Source organism: Canis lupus, chromosome 15, assembly GCF_048164855.1.
Source record: "Canis lupus baileyi chromosome 15, mCanLup2.hap1, whole genome shotgun sequence".
Taxonomy (NCBI): domain Eukaryota; kingdom Metazoa; phylum Chordata; class Mammalia; order Carnivora; family Canidae; genus Canis; species Canis lupus.
The window spans coordinates 50,793,667-50,814,819 of NC_132852.1; the positions used below are offsets into that span (position 1 = coordinate 50,793,667).

General features: G+C 44.4%; 1 protein-coding gene and 1 long non-coding RNA gene across 3 annotated transcripts in view; one reads left to right on the forward strand and one right to left on the reverse strand.

The window, feature by feature from the left end:
- Nucleotides 1-13,080: 13,080 nt before the first annotated feature.
- Nucleotides 13,081-15,904, reverse strand: LOC140605185 (uncharacterized). The gene is made up of 2 exons (XR_012007908.1): nt 15,518-15,904; nt 13,081-13,467 (listed from the first exon to the last, which is right to left on the reverse strand). It is a non-coding gene; the product is annotated as an uncharacterized lncRNA (long non-coding RNA).
- Nucleotides 13,461-21,153, forward strand: part of CHRM2 (cholinergic receptor muscarinic 2) — a 145,854-nt gene continuing 138,161 nt past the window's right edge. Inside the window, exons 1-2 of one of the 2 annotated variants that reach the window (XM_072777351.1) lie at nt 13,461-13,864; nt 14,132-14,311. The gene's annotated coding sequence lies outside the window, so the exon portion shown is untranslated. The remainder of the gene's footprint in view (nt 13,865-14,131; nt 14,312-21,153) is intronic. The other variant, XM_072777353.1, reaches the window with a different exon arrangement.

Sequence of the window (21,153 nt, forward strand, 5' to 3'; positions counted from 1 at the left end):
ACCACCTCTCATGAAGGGCATCCCATACATCTCCTAATTCCATCCTTATGGATTTCTCTTTAGTTTTTCTACCCTCTACCTTTTATCCCACCACAGAACATTTGATCTGTGATTCCATTTTCCAAGCAAACATTTCCTTCGGCCCCTTACTTGACTCATTCCTCCTCCATCTATGAGATGTCAAGCCTTCTCTGACCTGCCTGGCAGATTGAAATTCCCCCTTGTATACTCTCAGATCAATGTGACGTTTATTCCATTATGCTTATCAGAGCCATCACCTTGCATTGAGTTCGTGTGATTACTTGCTTAAAATTTGTCTCCTCCCTCTATACTGCAAGTTCTCTTTGTTCACATTGTATCTTAAATGGCTTGTCCATAATCTGGCATATTGTAGTTGCTTAATAAATATTTATTTAATAAATGAATAGGTGAAAAATTATGAAATCGCAGTGATTCAGAGGCTGAATGGACTCCTAAGCGTCTCCCCAGGGTTACAAAGAAATTCGTAAGAATAACTTGGGTTAGGGCATAAAGATAATGCCAGAAAAAGTGACTGCACCTGAAGAGAAAATTGTATGGGTAAGAAAAAAATTAGATCTTTAACTCTAAGAATTAAAGATATGGGTTCAAAGATTTGTGATGTTTTTCAAAATAAATATTAGTATGTAGATAAATAGAACTCATCAGGTAAGATATAGAGTAGGGAATAAAACAAACCTGGCATTGCCCAGAGCTGTCATCCATATCCAGACCTGTTCCAGAGGTGCACAGCCTTGTATTAGAGCCTGGCATAAGCATATGTCAAAGCCTTCACATGAGTTATTTCCTTTCTCTGAAATATTCTTAGTCCAGAACTAACACTGTATATTTATCACCAGTTGTGTCTCTGATGACTTTTCAGCTCCTTAGTGTCATGCCTTCCCTGACTATCTTCATCAGTCCGGATAGGATAGATTAAGTTGTAGAGGGGAAGATATATGTTTGTGGCATAAAACAATAAGATTTTATTTCACGATCCCATTATATATCCACTGTGGTTAGCAAGGGTCACTCAGGGACCCAAACTATGGAGCTTTTACAATCTTGATTGTTGCCAGTTGCTATCTCAGGGGGAAGCAGAGCGCTGGAGGTTCTCACACTGGTAAATGCTCAGCTTTGAGTCCTGTCACTGCCACTCACACGTAAGTAAAACTGATCACATGAGCCTATCCCGCCAAAGCTGCAATCTGATGTTGTATCAGCAAGGAGGGAGAACTATAAATATTTACCAAACTCCACAATATTTAATATAGACTAGTCTCTTTACTTGCTTTTATATTTTATAGTAACTATAATTATTTTATATATATGTAAAATAATACATATTTTTATGTATTATTCTGCTTCTCCTACAAGATGCCCAAGAAAGCAAAATTTTGTCTTGGTCGACCTTTGTCTCTAGCACATAGAGCCATACAGAGCTTATAGAAGGCAACAAATACTGTTTATTAAATGAATGGATAAATAATCCATGCTGGCTTTTGTTTTAAACCCATACCTTCTATCCAAGCCTCCTAGTAGTGAGCCCAATTTGCCTTTATTCTGGGTTAAGAACATTGCAGGACTATAAAGACAGGTTATAAGCAAGGGCTAGAGATTCAAGGCAGATTGTGACTCACATGTGAAAAAACATAGGAAAGCAATTCAGACCAAGAAAATTCACAGAAAATACATGTGGTCTGCAGCACTGGGTCAGGAAAAAAACCCTAACATTTTGGCTCCACCTGGTTTGCCAAAACTCAGATGAGGGGATTTGATGGTAAGGCAAGAGCTACTCCAAAATGGAAACAACTTTATAATTCCTTCCCAGGTTATGATCAGTCCAGTCATTCCTCAAATCTCAGAGATCTTGACAAAGATTGACACCACAGGATAACTGGCCATTTGGACCTATCCTGATCATCTGCTATGAAAGAAGGTGGCCTGTCCTCTTTCTAGCATGCTGGCTCAAAACTAGTAAATAGGTTGATTTGCAGCAATAAATTACTCCTTCAAACCTTAGGCACCACCACCACTCCCACCCACACTTTAGGAAAGTTATTGTAGCCAGTATACTTGACTGAGACTTTTGGGTACAATACTTGGCACAATTATAATGCTGCTAACATAAGGACTCACCTGGAAATTTGAATAAGCTACATTAGTGTTAAGCATACATACCTAAATCACTGCCTGTGACACTACTGGAAACTTGATATATTCGTTTCCTCTGGCTGCCATGGCAAACTATCATAAACTCAGCTTAAAACAATATAAAATTATTATCTTATAATTCAGTAGTTCAAAAATACCAGCACGCATCTCACTAGGCTACAATCAAGGGGTCAGCAGAGTTGCATTGCTTCCATAGGTTCTAAGCAAGAATCTGTTTTCTTGCATTTTCCAGCTTCTATAGCCTTCCTGCATCCCTTGGCTCATAGCCCCTTCAAAGCCAACAATGGCCAGTCAAGTCCTTGTCACATCACATTGCTCTGATACTGAGTCTTAAGGACACTTGTGTGGCATGGGGCCCAACTAAATAATGTAGGATAATCTAAAGGTCAGGGGATTAGCAGCTTTAATTACAGTTGGCATTTATTTATTTATTTATTTATTTATTTATTGGCCATGTATGGGAACACATTCAGAAATTACAGGGATTGGAATGTGCACATTTTTGGAGGGGGAAGCATTATTCTGCCTAACAAACTTAACACATATAAACATCAAAGATTATAAAAATCATCATAAATTTAACCAAAGGAGTATTATGAATAAGCTAGTTCCTGAAAATATAAGGAGTCTTAAGGAATTAAACTATTTTTTAAATAACCTGGAATTGCTTAGGATGAACACATTGCCATTTCGCGGTTAAAGAGAATGAAACATGGGTGAGTTAATTTAGTTGTCTAAGGCCATGTCACCTGGAAACATTCAGATTAAGACCCAGAGTACATTCTACTAAGATATCACCATTACATTTTACTTAGGAAGCTAGGTTATTTTGTAATAGATTTTGGAACAAATCTATCAAGTGGTTAACATTTGTTTTTAAATTAATGATGCATAAAATCATAAATTTGCAATACTAAGGGAATTCATAAATACAGAGCGAGGTTATCCTTTGATGTTCATCAAAGGATGTTGGTCATTCCTCTAAATAGGTGGTGCGGGGGGTATTTCAATGGTTAAGGTGACCTAGTTACAAGAGGCTAATGTTCTCAGATGTGACTGGGTTCATATCCACCCAGTCAATCCCATTGCAATAGGGCAATGCTGTGTACAGGCTACATCATCCTTTTTGTGAGAAACTGAAGTTTGTCATTTGCTGATCTCACCATACAGAAGTGTGCACATAAATAGACAAATGTTTGGCAAGTTATTTTTAAGTGAGTCAAGATGGTCACTATTAAGGAAATATATAAACATTTGCAATGATAGGAGCAAACATAGGAGAAGGTGAATGGAGACTAGAGATCTACTCCAAAAGAACCATTCATCTGCAAATTCGTGTTGTTTGGAATTGCTTTATGAAGTATTATCTATACTAGAGAGTCACTTTTATTCTTCAGGGCAAACCAAAAGCTAAACAAATACTCTGCGTGTTTATACACAGTCACATAGAAATGCATGAAAAAGAAATGCTGTCTCCCTAGTGCTGCTGTGCTTTGTAAAACTGGCGTAGGAGATGCTATTTATATCTTTAATAAAACACTGAGATTAATTTTTCTGGTTCACCATGGATTCATTTTGAGAGACATGGTGGTGGCATGCTGGTTTTGAGCATTAGGCTCCTTATCCTGATCCTTATCCTTAGCGACTAGATAGCTCTACATTTTCAGTTCTCTATGCCATCATCACACCCTGAGTCTCTCTTGAGTAAGTTTTTTTTTCGTCCGTGCCATCAGGCTTCTGAAAGAGGCCCACAGAAAGAACCTTCACCACACCAGGGAGAAAGTGAGCAAAGAGAAAGAAAGAAGTAGAAGCTTTTTCAGGACTGTTTTTGTTTTTGCTGCTTAATTACCTTTAAAGCTCAGTGAAATGGGTTTAGAAGCTGCACTGGAGGAGTTGAGAACTTTCAGGTTTCGGTGTGAGCCAAGCTGTAGTTTCCAGGAGCTTAGCAAAGGATCATAAAACAAACAACAGTGGCCCACTGCCCTTTCCTGAGAGTGGAGTTACGCGTCCTCCCAAGGACGTATGTTGTGGTGCACACAGGGAGCGAGTTATTAGTGATCTGTTTCAGGTCATATTGGCTCTGTTCCTCTAAGTGCCTTTTTCACAATTTCTTCCCCTATTCCCTCTGTCCACTCTAATCTCTTTCAATCTACTGCAGTCGTTTTTAGAATGTATTCCTATTTATCTGTCTTCATTAGTCTGTTAATCCAGGGTTTTCCTTTTAGGTCACACGTTAAATTCACCAATGATATCTCCAGATTAGAACCAAAAATAACAATCAAGTTCTAGAGAGGAAAGAGAATAAAATAAGACATTTCACCAATTTTCACATTTCAGAGTAAGTCCTTGTCACTGAGCATAGTGAGACATGTTTTTTAAATGTGTTGGGATTATTTTCAATGAAATATAAATAATGTATTTATGTTAGCATGCATGTTAGTGTTTTCGCCAAAGGTGATAAACCTAGTGCCAAAGACAACTCATATTTTACCATGAGTTTTAAAATTCATCCCTGAGAATGTTTGTCATATTGGTATGGTATGATCCTGAGAAATATTTCCTGGAGTTGTTCAAGTTGTGAGCAATTAACCACATGGGATACAGTTGAGACTGAATATGGATAAAGAGAGCTGACTTGGTCACTGGGGGAAAGGTCTGCTGTGCACACAGTTCAGCAGCAGTGACCACACCCGCCGATTTACAGGAGATATTAGGTTTAAAAGAAATAGGAGGAGCATGGTTCAGACCAGAAATATATACATATTTTAGAAGGAGTCCGACTCTAAACTTACTCAGAAGCACTAGGAAGTACAGATTTGAGGTCAAGATTCTCTGGTCAATCTCAAGCCAATCTGTAGGATGTTTAAGGACAGGGTAGCAGTTGGGCCTGAGACAACAATTAAAGGCAAATAGGCTGGGAATGAGAAACTTTTGTGAATTTAAGTAAGTCAGTTTCTTTCATCAACGCGTAGATTCATAGGGAGTTAGTCTATATCATTTTACTATCATAAAGTATTTATTGGGCTAAAGGATTAGAAATTTGTTCCTAAAGTGGACAGTTATCACTACTTATGATTTTAGAAGCCAGAGCAAAGCAAATCTTGGAGTTCTGTATTTGATGCAAGGCCTGACAGGCCCTAAACACCTTTGTTTTAGAAAGGAAATTCCATTTTTCTTCATTGAGAGCCATATAATGACAAGGGGTACCTAGATTCAGCATTCCATACCTGGAGCTAAGGAGACCAAGAAAGTGAACAAAAGGAGGCAGTGATTCCTTCATTCTTCTGATAGGAATCCACAGATATTCTTTCCTGGTGTGATTTGAATGCACAAAATTAACACGGTGCCCCAAATCTTCCCTGTCCCCAGCCACATATTGGCTAATAATCTCAAGTAGAGACTATTTTTAATTAAGAAGGAAAAGCCTGCCTGAAGGGAGGTAGAATTGGTGGAGGAGAAATCAGTCATTCATATCACAATTTAATTATATATCCTCAGTCAATAATAATCCACATTTTACAAAACGCTTTTCACAAATATGACTTCATTTGATCATCAGGACTCTGAGGCAAAATCTACACATTGTTTACACATGAGGGAAGTGAGGTAGAGAAAGACTAAGTATTTTGTCTGACATCACGCATTTGGTAGGTTTGTGAACCTAAACCAAGTTTTGTTGTGGGGAGATTTTTGGATCCCACCTTTCCTATGTTTTGGCCCTCAAAGCAAATCACCTATTTTAGCAACTTTCCATCTTCTTTGCTCTTCTTGTCCACATGATCCCTGTTTCTGAGTTGTTGATAAAGAAGCTTCCTACGGAACACTATTCTTCTTGGATACTGGGTGACATAATTCTACTTTCACCTTGAATATGTACATTTTCCCCAAATTTTCATTCTGTCACCCATAACTCTGGGCCAGCTCAGGGCAAGACATGTAGAAGCCTGAGAGAACATTCCCAGGGATAAGCCTAGTATTATTCTGCAAACCGGAGGTATGAACTACGGCGTGAAAAGGGTTCCATTCCTTTGAGTCCATTCCATGAACAGGGACTGCATTAAAGCCCTAAGAGTTACCTTCTCATGAAATTACAGAAATGTCCATGTGCCAGGGGTACTCACTGCTAAGTGACTTTGTAGTCACCTTATTACTTCCAAAACATAAAACAAAATAAATTAGTAAAAGAAAGCAATGAGTTATTGAGGAACTGGAAGTACACTCTAGAACATAGTGCACCTGGACAAAGAACATGTAGAGTATGCTCTTATCCTATTCAAGGTTTTTCCATCAACTAACTTTGGAAATGAGACATGGGATTTGATGACTTAGTTACATTTGTCCACCGGGGATACTATAAGGCATGAGCTCAAGGTTTAGGTAGATGGTGTAGGGGAGGAAAAATAACGTTCCTTCCACCCTTCTAGGTTCTTGGCTGAGACACCCCCTCCAATAATAAAAGATTAATAGGAGAAAAAGAAGCAAAAGTTTAGTAACATCTATACCTCCAGAATACATGGGAAGACCCAGGAAAACTCAATGACTCTCCTGAAATGGTCCACGTTGTCACCTTGAATAACATCTCTAACTAAAAACAAAAGATATTGGGTGAAGGGGAATGAAGGCAGCTATGGAAGTTACCCAGAGAAACACAGTAAGGGAGGATCAGATCATGATGTAGATTTAAACCCTCACCTCCATTGATAAGAGCTTCTAGAGATTTAGTCATCCTCCTCTTCCTGGAACAGAGAGGAAGACACCTTTACAAATGGAGATTTTCCCTATAAATGCCTCTTACAAAAAAGGTAACTCCTCTGGGGTACCTGAGTGCTTCAGTCAATTAAGGCATCAGATTCTTTTTTTTTTTTTTTTAAGGCGTCAGATTCTTAATTTGGGGTCAGGTCATCATCTTGGGGTCCTCAGCTGGAGCCCCAAGTCAGGCTCTGTGCTGAGAGCAGAGTCTCCTTGAGATTCTCTCTCTCCCTCTCTCTGCCTCTAAGATCAATCAATCTTAAAAAACAAAAGAAAGAAAGATTTTAAAAAAGTAATTTCTGCTCCATTTTTAGAGCTTCTTCAGTATCTACTGTTTCTTAAAAATAATCAGCTCAAAATAATCAATATTCAAAAAAGGAGAATATTTGAGGATGGCATTATTCAGCTCCCATCATTGGTCATTAATGTATGTCTTCAGTTTTAATAATACCTTACCAGTAATTGCTTACAAGTTGCTTAGCTTGTTTACATAAAACTTGCTCAAGAAAGAAACATTTCCAGGGGATTACCATCAACAGGAGGATCTATATACTCCATATCCTGCATCAGTAAAAGGAGAACACATTGTGTCAGCTGTGGAGCTCTGAGGTTAGATTTTCTCCGGTTGTTACTGAAAACTTTCAATGATTTCCAATACATGTTTATTTGGCATGCTTTTTACATTAACTCATTTTCTAGGAAATGTTTGTCAATAAAAGCCTTGTAGGGATGTAGCATGTACATTGACTTTGGGTGGGGCCTTCCCGCATTCCTTTCAGTGGGGATTTATATAGTACTGCCTGTGGGATTTTAAATGAGTCCCTTAAGCCCCAAACCTAGTGATCTTGCTGAATAAATGAGGAAGAGACAAAGTGTGTAGGACCTATCTTATTAGGCACAAGAAATCAGAGGGCTTTCGGGATGCTTCTTTGGGTATTTTTGTTTGTTTTTAAATTTTTATTTACATTCTAGTTCGTTAACAATTCAGTGATTCATCACTTACAACAGTCAGTGCTCCTCATAACAACTGTCCTCTTTAATACCCATCACCCATCTAGCCCATTCCCCACCCACCTGCCTCCATCAACCCTCTGTTTGTTCTCTATCATTAAGAGTCTTTTATGGCTTGTTTCCGTTTCCTTTTTTTATCCCCTTTCCATATGTTCATCTGTCTTGTTTCTTAAATTCCACATAAGAGTAAAATCATATGGTATTTGTCTTTCTCTGACTCATTTCAATTAGCATAGTACTCTCTAACTCCATCTCTGTTATTGCATATGGCAAGATTTCACTCTTTTGATGGCTGAGTAATATTCCATTGTAGACATACATTCCATTCATTAGTGATGGACATTTGGGCTCTTTTCATTGTTTGGCTATTGTTGATAATGCTGCTATAAACATTGGGGTGTGTGTACTCTTTCAAATCTGTATTGTTGCGTCCTTTGGGTAAATACCTAGTAATGCAATGGCTGGATTGTAGGGTAGTTCAATTTTAACTTTTTGAGGAACCTCCATACTGGTTTCCACAATGGCTGCACCATTTGCATTCCCACCAACAGGGCAAGAGGATTTCCCTTTCTCCACATCCTCACCAATACCAGTTGTTTTCTATATTGCTAATTTTAGTTATTCCGACAGGTTTCCTCATGGTTTTGATTTGTATTTCCCTGATGATGAGTGATGCTGAGCATCTTTTCATGTGTCTGTTAACCATCTGGATGTCCTTTTTTTCTAGATTTTATTTATTTATTCATGACAGAGAGAGAGAGAGAGAGGCACAGACACAGGCAGAAGCAGGCTCAATTCAGGGAGCTGAACGCGGGACTCGATCCCTGGTCTCCAGGATCACACCCTGGGCTGAAGGTGGCGCTAAACCGCTGAGCCACCCGGGCTGCCTTGTCTTCTTTGGAAAAGTGTCTGTTCTTGACTTTTGCCCACTTCTTAACTGGGTTATTTGTTTTTTTGGGTATTGAGTTTGATAAGTTCTTTATAGATTTTGGATACTAACCCTTTACCAGATATGTCACTTGCAAATATCTTCTCCCGATCCATAGGCTGCCTTTTAGTTTTGCTGATTGTTTTCTTTTGGGGTGCATTAGTAAGAGACAGAGAGAGAGAGAGAGTCTGTTTTTAAAGGGAAAAAGTCTATTTGGAGAGATATTATCAGACACAGTTTGAGTCCTGTTTCCCTAACCACTGCTTTTTGCATCACAAAGATCTCAGTTATTCGCATTAAATAGAGGGCAAATCACATTTATTGAGGAGACTGTCCTGTGTGTGTGTGTGTGTGTGTGTGTGTTAGGGGCTCCACTATATGTTTTTTTAGAATGTGTTAGCATTTCCATCCTTCCCTTGAAAGACCCTTCTAGCTTAAGAACAGAGAGAAGTGTATGATCTGAGAAATTATGTGAATTGTCATGAGTACATGATTTGTTCATTTAAATTCTAAGAAATTAGGTTTCTTTACTGAGTAAAAGGACTTTGAGTATTCCTAGACTACCCTTTTTCTGCACAAAGGGCTATGGATTCAAATAAGTTGGAGCCACATGCACAAAGAAGAGTCTGATAAGAGTTTCACTTTGCACTTGCATTCTAGGGTCTTATCTCCACCTTAGACTCTAGCATCCAGCTTAGGCTGTGGAAGAAGAAAGCTTAAGTTGTTTGTCAAAATAAACCCTGAGGTGGATGGAGGCAGTTGAAATGTTTCAGCTCTCTTTGTGTTAGAGGCTACCTCCAAAGAGGATCTCAGCATTACCTCCTGGTAGGAGGAATGCATATACACTAAATGGTTGTCTAAGTAAACATGCGTCTCAGTGGCATTTTTCTTCTGCATGCTTAACACTGATTTATCACCATTGCAGCTGCTTAACATTTTGCAGGGCGGCATTTCATTCCCTGCCCCCCTCCTTCTTTGCATTCCCTGTTTGAAAAAGAGCTCTGTACTGTATTTTAAATATTTTAGACTCAGCAGCAGTAAAAGTTTTCAGGCTGTGGATAACACCATCCCTGCTAGGAGAGGAAGATTCTAACACAGCTGCGATAGCAAACTTTAAGAAAAAAGGAAAAGGAAAAAAATAGCCAAGCTATGTGTTTGTTAGACTATCCCCCAAGCACTGTCCATCAGAACGATACCCCTTTGTATGTGCAAACTCCTGTTGCAGGGTCTGAAAAATAAAAAATAAAAATAAAAAGCTTAGGATTTTCTAGGAGAAAAAGAGATCACCTTTTCAGCTAAAGAATAGAAGCATTTCAACTACTCTGAGAAGTTTGTATGGAAAACAAAAAACTCTCAGAAGAATAAATAGTGTGTCTCATGTGGGGCTGTTATTAAGATTTCAAAACAGGGAGGGACACTGAAGAAGCCATTGTAAGCAGTGATTGTCATCTAGTGGAGGGTCACTTTTAACCCAGGATTATTATATTTTAAAGTGAGGGCAAGGAATAGAGAAGGTTCTTTGGCAGATACTAGCTACATCAGCCTGCCCTTCCCAAACCTCCTGCTGATAAATGCTTTCCTAGTTCAACTCTTGAACGGTTTGTGTGAGTGGGACCTGCTCTTGGTCCATTTCCCCCATAGAGGCCAAGTTTGCACCCTCATTTTCTTTCCTGGTTCTTTGAAAGCAGAAAATTAAGAAAATGTTATGGCTGCCATACCTGGTGGGAAATCACTTGAGTTGAACTTGTCACCCTCTTAATCCACTTATGATGATAGAGTGCTGATTTGTGCATCTAATTACTGAAGCCTAATTATTGCTGCACTGAAATCAACGTGGCACAATAAAATATGCACCACCTTCCCAGGAATGAGACGTGCCAATCTCCTTCTCCTCAGTGTTAGTAGTGACCTTATTTACAGTCTTAATCAAAAGGGAGCTTTGTCAAGGATTCAAAGTCATCCCTTTCAGACCGCTGAGCTCTTCAACACATGCCTAAAACTAGCTTTATGAGGTTGTAGGTAATGAAGTTTGTCTTCACAAATGGAAATTACTAATTTATTAGTGTTCTTTGAGGTGGAAAATAGCCATGTAGATAAAGAAGAGCACGTAGGTGCATTCTACAAAGTCTTTAAAAAGCACTTTTGAAAATGTTCCACACCATGGCTTACTAATAAATGTAAAAGCTGTATGCCTGGAATTGGGGTGTACTCTTTTATCTCAGAAAGGGAACTGGCTTAAGAAACAAAAATAAAATGCTCAGAATACACATGATCTTCTCTTGCAAAGTGAGAGAAACTAGAAGGGGGAAAGGATGGGAGCCTGGAGGTTCTGTATCATGATGGATTATATTTAACATGCTTACTGCATGGTCTTGATGAACAGTGTGGTTCCCACTGGCAAGACTCATTCTTAAATATTCTGATTCAGTAGGTCAGAGGTATGGCCCGAGAATTTATGTTTTTAAATCCTAACAGTCTTATAATTTTTACCTTAATTACTATGCACCAGGTATTCTTCTGAAAATTTTACTTGAATTAAGTCTATTCCTTATAAAAATTATAAGACTGTATATGTATATCATTATCACAATCTCCCTTTTACAGGGTGATTAAATAATTTTTCCAAAATCACACAGTGAGTGGCACAACCATACATATACATATACATATACAAAGTGTCTTCAGTGATGACCTAGAAGAAGAAAATGGATATCATTGCTGATTGTTTGAAAAAAAGGCTGCTTTCATTTGCAGCTCACTTCTTTCTAAAAGGCCATGAGTGTAGTGATTTCTTTTGAACCTGGAAGTTCAGTTATTCACAGACTGTTTTATTCAAGTTCAAGAAAATATTTGTTAGCTTTCCTTGGCTTTTTGCTTCTATCACTTTTTTTGGAATGTGTAGTCTTGTTTATAGGAAGGCATTAAGGATATGAAAAGAATAAATCAGCAACGGATCACTGGGTTTTCTTCTCCATTACTGGTCAGGGATCCATTTCACTTTACATTCATGCACTGGGGTGTGTGTGTGTGTGTGTGTGTGTGTGTGTGTAGGGGAAGTGCACTGGCAGTTGGTTCAAAAAGATTCAAGCAACTCCATGGGTTTGTAGAGGTTTAATAAAAATAATAGACTAAGGAAGGAAAACGTGAATTCATTTTTTAAAAGAGCACCTAAAGGAAAAGAAGTGACTAAATCAGATTGTTATTGTAATGGACCAAATGCTTGGGGATGCTGGGACCAAGACTGATTGGTCTTGATTTTCTAGCAAGTATCTTATAATCTTCCAGTGATGGCAGGATGTAGGGATGTGGAGGCCGAAGGTAAAGCCACAGTGTTATAATGCATTATTTCAGTATGACTTCAGTCGAGCAAGATCAGATTTATCCCACTTCCTGCTTGTGGTGGCTCTGAGTTAACAGAACAGGCAAAAACTTTTAACTATAGGATTTCCATTTATCAGTTAATTTATATTGCTGTATAATCAACCATCTTGATTGTCAACTGCTACATGGGTGTTTCATATGAGTGTCTTTCCTTACGAAAAAGACTGAAAGGTTATTAAAAAAAAATAAAAATAAAAAAAAAAACCAGGGACTAACTGTTGCTGTTCTGTATGCTCTCTGACACCTAGGAAAACCTGGGCATCAAGAATTGAACTGAAAAAAATGAAAAAAAAAATGAATTGAACTGAATGAGATATATTAAACCAACTTATTTTTTGTTTGTCTTTGTGATACAAAGGTGCTATATCTAATCCTGTGTTATTCAATTTAAGGTCTCATTGGTTTTTCATTTGACGTGGAAGGTTAGTGAGAGAAAATGCAGCCTGTATAACACACCAAAAATTGATATTACCTTCATATATACATACACATTGGCAAAAGGGAGTCTTGTTCTCAGCTTGAGAATCATATCATTGTGCCTTTATCAAATGGGTTAGAATCTAAAAATAGTAGTCTTCTTGGATGGAATTTCTCATGAAGAAATAAAACCTAAGGCTGTTTGGAACACAAGAAGTTTGCATCTTAATTCTTTCATGGAGACCCCAGATTCCATGAAGCGCTATCAGTACTTTGTAACATAATTCCTATCAGTCGAAGAGAACACGAGCACTAGACAATGTTTAAAATCAGGAGAAAAATAAAGATTACCTTTCTCTGTAACACATTTGCCAATATCCAAGAAACAAACAACCCGTAGATAGTTTCAGCACCATTGCGTGTTTACAGAGCACAGCGGATTTATTCTAACATTTTCCCACCTGGAAAAACTGATCTTAAGCATCTTCGGCAATCTAGAAGCAACATTGTGCTCTTCACAAGGTGTTCATGTCACCTTTGCAGCAATCATGTACTTGCAGGAATGGGACTGGGTGGTGGTGGTGGTGGTGGTGGTGGTGGTGGTGGTGGTGGTGGTTGTGAAGGTTCTGGTGTAGAAACCGCAGAAGGAGAGCTAGGCTCTGGGGATGGACGTGGAGGAGCGGAAAGGAGCCTGGAGAAGAAAAGGCTGTCATATTTGCTCAGAAGAACCGCCAAATCAGGGAGCAGAGGAGATCTCATTGGAGGAGCGCCTTCAACAGCAACTAATCCTGTCATATTGAAAGAAAATTGTAAATGTTCTCTCCAGAAACCGTCCGCCCATTGCAGCTGATCGAACACATAGGCAGGAACGCAGGCACCGGCTCCGGCTACCCCAGGGGCGCCCGGGCGCAGGGACCCGCTCCAGCGCGCACACACGCGCGCACACACACACACACACACACACACACGCACGCACATGCACGCCGGCCTGCGGGTTGGCTGAGAGCCTTGAAACCGCAGATCCCGCTAGGACAACGCCGGAGGCACTGAAGTAGGTGTCGCCCCCCACACTCATACTACTTCCCCGAGCGCTCCGCGGAAGGCATGAATCCCGCCCGGCTCGCGGGGGCATCCCGGGCTCGGCTCTGTGATGCTCTCCAGACCCGCCGTCCTCGGGAAAGCCAGGTTGGAAAGTCTCTCTCTCTCTCTCTCTCTCTCTCGCTCTCTGGCGTTTCCTTGGGTGGTTCGGTGTGCAGGGCGGGGGGCAGCGCCAGTTGAAGTCCGGTCTACACCGCGAAGGGGTTCCGGGCTCGCCGGGCGCCCGGCTCCCGCGTGGGGTGCGCGCCCCTGCCCGCGCCGCTCTGCCCGAGCCCTCGGGTCCGCCGCCCCCCTCCCCGCCCCACCCCTCCGGGCGTCGCGGCGCCAACTAATCTTTGCCGTTTCTCTCGCAAGATCAAGGCAGAAAAGGAGCGCCCGGCGGCTGGCTCCGGACTCTGAGCGGTGCGCAGCCCCGGCCCGGCCAGCGGCGCCCCCGCCCCGCCCCGCCCCGACCCCGCGCACGGCGCCTCGCTCGGGCCAGCCTCGGCCGAGGGACGCGGCCCCGGGAGGCAGCGGGAGCCACACCGGCGGCAGGTAAGGGCGCCGCGCCCCCGGCCCCGCGGGGCCCCCCGGGGATCGGCCGGGGCCGCGAAGCCCGGCGGTGGCCCTCCCCCGGCGCCGACCCTCGGACGGCAGCCCGGACCCCGCGGCCGCGAGGGCTGCAGCCGGGCGATGGCGGGTCCGGAGGGCGGGGGCCGCGGCGACGTGGCCGAGGCAGCATCTCCCCCGCCCCGATGCCGTCCTGCCAGGGGCCGGAGACCTTCGCCCTCCCGGCCGCTCGCGGGCCTCCCTGGGCGGGGGGGGGGGGAGGGGGGGGCCGGCCCCGTCTCCCGGGCGTTCGGGGAGGAGGCCCGGCTCCCCGGCCCCGCGCCGTCCCCGGGCTCCGCCTTCCGAGCCGCCCCTTGGGTGCCCGAGCCGGGTCGCTGGAGGGAGGCTTTGGTGCTGCGGCCTGAAGACCTCCGCCAAGGGGCGCGGGGCGGGGGCACCACGGGGTGAGGAACGGGGAGGCGTCCGGGAGCCCCACCCCACTTCGGTGCGGCTCGCCGGGTCAGCAGTCCACCTGGGCTTGGGGACAGCGTCCCGGCGCAAAGCCCGCCAAGTCCCGGATCCCGCCGGGGCTCCCCTGACCCCCACCTCACCACGGGCCCCGGGCCCCTGCGGCGGGGCGCCAGGTCGCAGTTAGGGCCCGCCGCCCCCGCCCCCGCGCACCTGCCGGTCGCGCTTAGGGACCGCGCCCCCCACCCCCGCGCACCTGCCGACCCGGGTGGTCCGCGCGAACTCGGAGCTCGGGGAAGCAAGCGCGGTGCAAGCGCGGTCCCGGCCGGCGCGGGGTGAATCGCGCAGACATCCCACCTGTACGCCCGGGCCGCGGGGCGGGGGGGGGGGGGTCCTCCGGGAGAGCCTTCGAGGAGGCAAGGTTGCCCCGAATCACCGACCCAGAAAGCAGCACGCGCCCACTGCCTGCCTCGGGTCCCCTCCGGCATCCCCATCGCTTTCTCTGCCCTCCCGCCCGTCGCCGAGGCCGCTGGGAGCCGCAGCACGGTCGTGCGGGGGCCCGGGGAGCCCCGAGTCCCAGGCCAGGAGGCCAAGGTGCCGCGTGTCTGGGATGCCGCTGGCATCGGTGCAGAGAAGCAGGAGGGCAGGGAAACAGAGGGCGACGCCTAAGGCAAGCAGAGCTGCCCGCTGATGGCTCCCCAAGCCGCCCTCCCGCGTCCTGAAGTCGGTTCGCGGCCACCGCACCTGTGGCCTCAGGCACCGGAGGGTTCCGGCCCGGCCAGAGCCCCGCGCCTCCCAGCGCCCCCAGTCCTCGGCTTCGGATCCCCCACGCTGACTTTCCATTTCCCATTCCTTCTCCTCTCTCCCTTCTCTCTCTCTCTCTCTGGCTTGTTTTTGCATTTCTTGCTCTTTTTCCTAGCGCTGGGTGGCAGTGGGTACGTGGCAGGCAGCCGTGTGGCTTGTCCATCCCCTAGTACACGCAGCCAGCCACACAAATACACATCCCCACGCTCTACCACTCGCCGGCCGGCGCTCTGGCACGCTGCCCCTGCTCTGCAACCTCAGCCACCTGCAGCCCCCGCCACGCAGAGGCCCCGGGTGGAGAAGAGGGGAGCCACCCAGACTCCAGAGGGAAACCCTGGGGTGACAGGGAAGGCCTGGGAAAAACTTGAATTTGAGGGTGGGGTGGGGTGAGGGTGGGGAAGCTCTGGGGGAAGTGGCCAGGGAGTTAGTTCATGCTTCAAGGAGCCAGAGGCTGGGGCACCCCAGACCTCCTCCTAGGGCCTGCCTCAGGCCAGGGCCCAGACGCAGTCCAAACGGCCGGGCCCTGGGGTAACGGGCACCTGGCTTCACTCCAGGCCATTCTGGTTTATCAGGTTAGAGAAGGCTCCGAAAGTGAGGCAGCTCATAAACTCCTGCTACTCAACCCGGCACCGTGTGGCAAAGGCCGGGCATTCTATTCTGCAGGCGATCTGTAATGTGTGTAGACATTGTATTGGAAAACATCTGGCAGGGTGAGGACATTTTTCACGGATTGGCAAATAAGGATGACGATATACTTTAGGAGCTACAATTGGGCATGGATGCAAGTCATATTTGGGTGATACCAACCAAGAACTGATGATCATAGAAGTAAACCAGTTGATTTGGCCAGAAGACAGGTTCACATTGGAAACTGTATTAGGCTGCAATTTAGAAAGTGGACTTTTGAGACTCGTCAAGTGGACAGAAGAATTTCGTGCTAGTAATGTCGCAGCTTTGCAGGATTTGGCATGTAAGGTCTCAAGGAATATATTAATGCCAGGTGGATTTCTATTGCAATTACGATTATTAGTAACGTGTTCCAGTTGAGGCAGTGTATGGATAAGCAAAATCTGTTGATTCCGTATTTTTTACTAGGCTACACAGCTAGGCTAATTAAAGCTGAAAAATAAAGATGTGGAAATTCCCTAAAAATTAGGTGTGGAAATTCCAGCCAAGTCAGCTTACTGTTTTAAAACTCTGTGAATGAAGTGGGGTGGGAGTGAGAGAGAGTCCTGAGACCCAAAATTCCTGACAGCTGCTTGGTCTTCCTACATTTGTTTATGTAAGCGTACCTGAGGGTGTCGGGAGAGGGATTGGAGGGACAAAATAGGTGGATTTGAATATCCCTACCATAGTTCAAGTTCAAGGGAACCCAAAGAAAACAGTTGCAGTTCTCAGCTTCAGGGGCAGATATAGAAGGGACCAGTAGTCAGATGTAGGCACAAGTCCCTCTGGGATGAGTCCCCACATCCTCTCATTTCTGGGGTGGGGGCAGAGAGGGTGGCTAGCTTTCACTTTTAGAAACCGCATGGCTCCAAATGTGGCTCTGTCCCCTTCTTTATCCCGATCATTCCAACGTCAGGCCCTTGGATGTACCTTCCAGTGGCTTTTCCCAGTTCCAAACCAGGGCAGCCGTCCCCCAGGGCCAAGGTCACAGGAGGGAGGGAGGGCCAGCCTCTGAGGTCCAAGGGAAAGAGCCGTCCCCAACCTGCTGGCTGGCAGGGAAGGCAGGGAGGGCATGGCAGGAGAACACACAGGCCGATGGGGAGGGGCTTGTCTCTCCCATCCGCAGCAGTGACCAACGTTAGGGCAAATGCAAAAGAGGAGGATGAGGGGGCAATAGAATAAGAGGAAAGGAAGAGGCACTAGTGGGCAGGGGTATCGGAGAGGACAAGGACAAGGATGTGTGGGTGTGCCATTAACAGCCCCCCCCCCCCCCCGGGAGCTTGGTTCAGGCCCCGTCAGTGATGTCAGTCTTTGCTGCGGTGTGCCTGTGACAGAAAGGCCTGTCGGTGATTAGCTAAACACGGCCACTCACGTCACACCCCACTCATCATCTCATCTTGATCTTTCTCCACTTTACCCCGTAGGATCTAGAGCCTGACAAACACTTTGTCACACATTTCTCTTGAAGGACTGGTTTTCTTCATTTAAACTTACATTTGAGTTTTGGACATCTTAGGGCACGAATTCTGTGTCCTTTCTCCTCCGACTCCTCTATAGCGGGCACTGTCAGTGTTCTCCTTGTGACTAGGAGTACCTGTCTTCCTTTCCCTGTCGGGGGGGGGGGTGACTACGACAGGTGCCCCCTGCTCTGTCGGCCTGTGGTTCCATGAACCAGGGGTGGGGGCTGCTTTGTGTTATAGGGTATCAGAGCCAGTGTCCTGATTGCCCACCCCCAAAGCTCAACAGAGTCCCGTGGTCCTGGTGGTGGCAGAGGTGGCGGTGGCGTGTGCTTTCTGGGGAAGCAGGTTGTTTTTCCTTGGAAACGAATTTTCATAGAGTGTGTTCTAAGTCCCTAGCACCGTCCTAAGCACCTTCATGTATTATATCATCTGTTTCTGTTAGTGCTCTCTCCCCGCTAAACACCCCCGTCGAAGACAGTGTCTGGCTCATCCGAGTTGCTTATTAAATATTTGCTGAATGAATGAATAGATGAACCGATTCTCAGTTTGTCATCGTAACCGTCCCGCGAGGTAGACGTCATTCTCCCCATTTTACAGCATTCGGAGGGGTCAGGTCATGGCCCAAGATTGCACAGCTGGTAAGTGGCAGCTGCTAGGTACAGACTCAAGCCTGTTGGACTTCAGTCTTTGTCTTACCCTGTGCTGCTTGGCTCTCTGACATTCATTTCCCCTCTGTTGGGAGAAGTCAAAAGTGTGGTGTTCAGAGCTCAGCAATTGTTCTCCCCATCCTTTGAATTCCGCTCTGCATATGCTTGTTGGATCCCCTAGACCCTAAGCCAGTGAGGCAGATTGGGTGCCAACAGATTCTTAGTTGGCACAACATGCTTGTTTTGACTAATCAGTGAATGCCTCTGGCAGAGGAAAACGAGCGCACCAAAATTACCTGGTACTTTGGCCGATGTTCTTTCCACCTTCTGCAATACTAAGATTTTCTTTTGTCTGGTGCACAAGGATGAAAGACAACGTTGATATCTTTCAGATGAACTCATGCTATGTGTTGAAGTGGGTGAAGAGGCTTTTCCAGCATGAGGCATTGACCAAGAGCTGCCTAAGAGCTCACACCTCCCAACTTCCAGGACAGTGGTTTTGCTGCTGAAGGAGCTCCTCTTCCTTTATTAAGATTGACTTTGGCTCAGGTCAGGGTGCTTTCCCGTTCTGAATTGCAACGGCAACTTTTAATTTTAGTTCGAACTTACTATCCTCCTTTCTTCTGAGAGGCCTGATGTGACTTCGTGAAACAGCGATTAGCAAAGGGCGAGTTTCTGGCTGCTTTGCCTCCTTCCACACTTCATATATTCTTGTCTTTATTTTGCTTCCCTTTTTTCCCCCCTCATGTTCAGGCTCCTTCTTTTATACTGTGACCTAAATATACAATCATCTTAACTGGTGCAGTTACCATGGTAATGCTTCATGGTAGATAAGGGTGCACACTAAAAAATCAGTTTCTTTCATTAGCAATGGAATTCCTTCTCTTTCTCCCTCTCTCCCAAATCCTGGCTTTCACGGAATGATGCCCTCTAGTGTTCAGCGCCTGGAAGCACATTACCTTGGATAGGCAAGCACAACCTTCTTAAAAACTTTGAGAAAATCTCAATTCCAATCTTAATTTGAAAGAAAGTCCTGTAATTAGTATAGTTCTTGAGCAGAGAGATTGGTTAGAAGGAGTTCATCGTCTGAACATAGTGAGTGCCGCTTGCTCTGTAGAATTCTAGAAAGTTACAGGAAAGCTGGGATATTTATACCCTCCTTATATGTTTAAAATTGCTGTGGGACTATTTCTATGGGAGACGAAGAGATCCCACGGAAGCATCTCTGGAAGAAGAATCTAATGGAATGTTTCTGTATTCTTAAGTCTTTAAAACTTCAGAATGGAAGACTTTTATCTTTAGAATGAGAACATTGTTCTTGTAAGATAGGATATATGTATCCTGTATGTTTTATGTTATATATGATTTTTAGCTGTTGTTTTGTTACATGGAAAACTTGCAAGTTTCGCTCTATATTGTTCTGTGGATAGTGACGCCCATCTGTACATTATTCTAAATCGCAAATTACATGACTTTAGAAGAAGTGAGGTTGATGTGCTTGCTGTAAGCAGATCTTCTCTTTTCCTCACTCCAGATTCTACTCACATCTAATGGTGGCCCCCACTCCAACCTCTCCCTGAGACTTGCCTAGAATTTTCCCCCTCCTCTCCAGCCACACAACTTTTCCAGACCTTTAGCATCTCTCACATGAACTGTCACCAGAGCCTTGCTTTTCTAACTGGTCTCCCACCTCCCGTCTTTCCCTAGTACAACCCATGCCTCACGCTGCCAGCGTGACCTTTCTGAAATGCAAATCTGAACATGTCATCCTCTTGTTAAAAATTCTTCACTGTTTCTCAACTGTCTAGGATAAACTCCAAATCAAAGCCACATGAGCTCTTCTTCCATAACTACCCAGAGCCTTCTTGCCAGGCTGTACCATTTTCTACCATTTCTACATCCCCCCACTGTACAAGAGGATACAGATAAATAGCTGTGTAATGACTGGCACAGAGTAATTGCTAAATAAATATTGGCAAACATATTTCTCTATTCTCCTCCGTCGCTTCCTCCTCCTCCTCTTTCTCTCCCCTCCTCCTCTTTATCTAATTTACTAGTAGTATAGTAAGCAATGGTAAGCATCTCACACACACTGGCCATTACCCAAACTAATAACAATAGCTAAGGGAAGCAATGATGTGGCAAGTACTTTGCTAACTATTTTACACTCTATATCTCATTTAATCTCTCACAGTCAGGCACACTGCCTGAGGCATTCTAGTTACTCAGTGTACGTGTGTTATTTTGATATGCATCGTTGGTGTGACAATGGTGAAACTTTTGGCACTGGACCATTAACAGCTAAGTCTTCTCTTCAGTTCAGCTAAATGCTTGGGAGGTGAAAACAAGGGATTTTTATTTTAAAGGGTTCAGTGGGGTTGGCTGAATTACTTTCTTGGCTACTAAACGGAACGATTTACAAAAGGCTTAGCCTGTAGAAGTGCTATGCAACTTGGGTGACTTTACCTGGTGCTGGTTGTAGAGTGCCAACTGAAGCTCGCCAGGGAGGCCCAGGAGGTCTGAAATGAGAACAGAGGCCATAATTTGATAAATAGGTATGTTTCAAATGTGTTGGGAACATGGAGCTTCATTTTTTTCCCAATGTTTTCCACAGATAAGGTGGAACTTTGTTGATACGCATAGTCTCCCATTCTATTTTATTGTGTCGGGGGAACTATCAGAAGCTCCACACGCTAAACACCAGTTTTGATTCAGATCTCCAGCCCATGGATAACGTGCAACGGTACTAATAACAGAACTGAGGATTTCGATTTTTCATGTCAGTGAAAAGAAATAGCAAAAA